The sequence below is a fragment of the Penaeus japonicus genome, unplaced genomic scaffold (genome assembly GCF_977035675.1).
Source record: "Penaeus japonicus unplaced genomic scaffold, GWHDUDI00000001_assembly GWHDUDI00000001, whole genome shotgun sequence".
Taxonomy (NCBI): Eukaryota; Metazoa; Arthropoda; class Malacostraca; order Decapoda; family Penaeidae; genus Penaeus; species Penaeus japonicus.
Window position 1 is genome coordinate 32,041,948 of NW_028234403.1, and position 4,645 is coordinate 32,046,592.

Sequence of the window (4,645 nt, forward strand, 5' to 3'; positions counted from 1 at the left end):
GGTGAGCGTGACTCTATACAGGATACGACATAGCGAACGAGTGTGTATTATAGGTAGGGTGGAGGGATGGCACACAGGGACGATATGGGATTATAGACATGGCAGATGGATGTAGTTGATTATGGTAGGTTAGTAGGGGGGTTTGATTGGTAGTGATTTCATGAATAGGTTGTTGAAGATATTAAGAGGGATATGGGCAGTTGGGAGAATGACTGACAGGGGATGTGATGTGAGATGCTGGTGATTGGGGTGCATGGGGTAGATGGCTGTGTAATGGGGATGGTGATAGAGAGATAACAGGACAGATATCACAACTTGTGATGGGGACTTGCAGTATAGGGTGGCGATGGGTCTGGGGGGGGGGACATAACAAGGTGCTGGCACACGCAACTATGTATGAAGGAACAGTCTATGGCACGATGACAAGTCATATGTTTGATTGACAGCATATCTGAGAGCGTTGAGTAGATTTTTTTTTGCTAGTGATTATCTATATGTGTGTTAGTAGTAGCATTGCATATGTTTATATAATTGGTAGGAGGTGGGTGAGGACAATCTGGTGACACTTTGGTGTGCAAGTTGAGAGGCTGGTCTGTGTAGGTGATCTTGTTTGTGTGATTGGAGGAGTGAGGGTGGAGAATGGTATATCTAGGACGGGGATGTGGGAGTACGAGGGAGTAGGTCTTTCTGCGTGGATGTGTGTTGTGGTGGTTTATAACGAGGGGGGGGATACTGATGGTGGGCGGGAGATGTAGAGGGACATCTGGTCGTTATGTGTGATCTGGGTATGATTGAATGATGGTGAGAGTAGTGGATGGCATGCAGTTCATATATAAGATATGGACACATAGATGTGTTATGCGGATGTGGAGTTTTCGTGGATTGTGAGGGGTTTGACAGTTGTTGTGTGGGTTAGTCACACAGTTTTTATACTAGATGTATGTAATATGAGGGAGGGGGGTTTTGTGGTGGGGATGGATTTATATGAGTGACACATCAATGGATTGAACAGATAGGATAGGGGTTAGGTGAGTCACGGGTGGAGAGAGTAGAGTGTCAGGGGAGAGAATGGTGATGGTGATTGTAGAGATGGGGGGGACACAGTGGGAGTTGTGTGGATATGGAGAGTGGAGTTGGTCTTTAGTATATAACGAGAGGTATAGAAATTATTGGGACGTTCTAAACGTTTGAAGATGGTCGGGGTGGCGTAAGGTGATGGGTAACATAGATTACTTTGGACTGATCTTAGTACATTGTTAGGTATACTGATGACATGTATTTCTGTAGCGTCTATATATTAACAAAGGGGAGAGGTGTAGGGCGGGACTGGAAGATGCGGCGTGTCAGTGGTGTTGAGTGGGTTTATTGTGATGGTTCATGGAGTTGGCGCAGTGTGGTTTGCTAAGACTAGTATGTATAAACAGGTGTGAGACGCAGTCATAGCTTAACACGTTATTATGAATGATATGTGTGGTGATTGACAGTAGTAGTGAGTGAGTGAGTAAGGTGATGAGGGTGTACAGAAAAGAAAGAGAAGATAAGAGAAAGTAGGGAGACAGAGAAGTTGAGTTGTTCTCATCTATGATAGACGGACAGATTGGATAGATTTGTTGCGAGAGAGAATATATAGAGAGAGAGAAATGAGAGAGAGAGAAGAGAAGAGTGAGAGAGAAGAGAGAATGAGATGGAGAATAGAGAGAGAGAGAGAAGAGAGAGAGAGAGAGAGAGATAGAGGAGATAGAGAGAGAGAGCGAGAAGGGAGAAGAAGGAGAGGAGGATTAGGGGGAAGGTGGGAGAGGGAGTGAGGAAAGTAAGGATAGGGGGAGGATAGAAGTTTGAGAAGGAGGGGAAGGAAGGAGATTGAGTGGGGGGAAGGAAAGAGAGAAGAGAGAATGGGATAAGGATGGTTGGAGGGGTATAAGATTATGGGTAGAGAGAGAAGAGAGAGGAAGGAGAGATGAATAGAGAGTGAGAAGGAAGGAAGATATAGAGAAAGAAGGAGGGGAAAGTTTAGTAGAGAGGGGAAGGAGAGTATGGATTGAAGAGATGAGGGAGGAGAGGGAGGATAGAGGGAGATAGAGAAAGGGAGGAGGGGAGGGATGGATAGAGGAGAGAAGAGAAGGAGAAGAAGGTAGAAAGAGAAAGAAATAGAGGAAGATAGAGAGAGAAGAGGATAGAGGAGAGAGAGAGGAGAGAGAGAGAGATGAAAAGAGAGAGAGAGAGAGAGAGAGAGAAAAAGAGAGAGAGAGAAGAGAGAAGATGAGAAGGATAGGAGGAGAGAGAAAGGAGAGAGAGAAGAGAGGGAGAGAGAAGAGAGAGAGGAGAGAGAGATAAGAGAGAGAGAGAGAGAGATAATAGAGAGAGAGAGAGAGAAAGATTATAGAGAGAGAGATAGAGAGAAAATATGGAGAGATTGAAGAGAGAGAGAGATAAAATAGAGAGAGAGAGATAGAGAGAGATAGAGAGAGAGAGAAGAGAAGAGAGATATAGAAAGAGGGAAGAGGATGCAGAAAGAGAGAGAGAGAGAGAGAGAGAGAAGATATAGATAGAGAGGAGAGATAGAGATAGATATATAGAGAGAATAGGGAGGGAGAGAGAGAGAAAAAGAGAGAGAAGAGATAGATAGAGGAGAGAAGTGAAAGAGAGAGGGAAGAGAAGAGGAGAGAAGAGAGAGATGAAAGAGAGGATATAAGTAAGATGAAGAGATAGAGAGAAGAGAGATAGAGAGAGGAAGAGAGAAGAGAAGAGAGAGTGATAGAGAAGAGAGAGAGGATGAAGCGATATATATAGCATATATAAAGATAAGAGATAGAGGGAGAGAAATAGAGAGAGAGAGAGATAGAGAGAGATAGAGGGGAGATGGAGAGAGAGAGAGAGATAGGATAGATCGATAGAGATAGTATATAGAGAGATGGAGATAAGAGAAAGATATTAATTAGATAGAGAGAAGAGAGGATGAAGATGAGAGTGAGATGAAAAAGGGGAGAGAGAGGAGAGAGAGAAGAGAGGAGAGGAGAGATGAGAAGAGAGAGAAGAGAGAGAGAGAGAGGGAGGGAGAGAGAAGAGGAGAAGAAAGGGAGAAGAGAGAGAGAAAGAGAGAGAGAGAAGAAGATAGAGAGAGAAGGAAGAGAGAGAAGAGAGGAAAGAGAGAGAGAGAGAGGATGAAGAGAGAGAGAAGAAGAGAGAGAGAGAGGAGAGAGAAGAGAGGAGAAGAAGAGAGAGAGAGAGATAGAGATGAGGAGAAGAGAGAGATGAGAGAGAGAGAGAGGAGGAGAGAGAGAGGAAGAGAGAGAGAGAGAGAGGAGAGAGAAGAGAGAAGAGAGAGAGAGAGGAGAGGAGATGGGGTTTTGTTTGAGTGGGGGGAATGAGATAGAGATATGGGGGGGAAAGGTTGGGTAATATAAGGAACCACACATGCTTCTGTAGACATTTCTGTAAGCGGCATTGCAAGTGCCCTCATGACCTTGGCAGTCCTCGATTCAAAGAGCAGACCATCGAAAACAACCATGTTTTTTTTTTGTTTTTGCTAAGTAAAAGAAAAGAATAAATTACGAATAAGGTCACCCAGCCTAACATGTATCCTCCCAAACCGCTCTCCCACTCTCCCCTTTCGCTCTCTCTCCCTGCGTCACAAACAGCGCAATATTTGCTTGTACATTTTCTTGATGAAGTGAGGCAGCAGTTTACAAACGTAACCGTAATGATTTTATTTAAGGGCATAGTAGAACCATTGAGGGCCCACGGCAAGCGCAGCATGTATGACGCGAGGCCAGTCCAATCCCAGACAAGTTAAACTCCCCCACTAGTTCAGTGAAACATGTCACAACGTGTAAACACAGGGAAGCGACGAGGCGACACATGGCTCAAGCCTGCACGGAAAACGGTCCATATTCTAAAGGGTAACTTGAGCCGATAGTTTAGCGGACTGCTTTGTGTCTGTTGGTCTGAAAACTCCGTTTAAAAACTGCTCTATTGTCCTCATTTGGAACAGTTGTTTTCTTGTTAATGCATTGCCGTCAAAACAAGCAAGGGAGACGAGGCTAAGGCCGCGTGCTATTAGAGAATGTGATATAGTCAGAGGTTTGACAGATGAAACATTTTAAAATCTTGACTGGTAAGAAGAAGAAAAAGAGATTGCTTGCTTTCAGAAGATTAAGCAGTATTGCGTTATATTATTGCGTGTGTGTTTTTACTTGGTAAGGTTTCAACATGTTGGCAGATCCTATTACTGGAGAGAAGGTGCACTTATGGCGAGACAAAACGACAACATTAATTACTATCATTGATGCGCATATTGATTTTTATGTTTACAAAAAAAATATAAATATTTTCTAACTGGTTCTTTCGCTTCATCAGTGAAGGAAATAGAAGGAGAGGAGGACAAAATGAGGAGGAGGGGAAATTGGAAGAGCAGAAAGGAAGACGAGGAGAAGTCCAGAAAAGGAGAAGGAAAATCAAAGGAGAGATGAAGAAAGAGGAAAGGAGGGCGAGGGAAACTGAGGAAAATAAAAATGGGCTTGGAGGAAAATAGGAGGAGGGGACGAAAGGGACAAAGGAGACTGAAGAAGTTCCACAACGCAAGGGATGTAATGACGAGTTTCGAATTATTTCTTCCTCAGACTAACATGGTGATATCCTTTATATC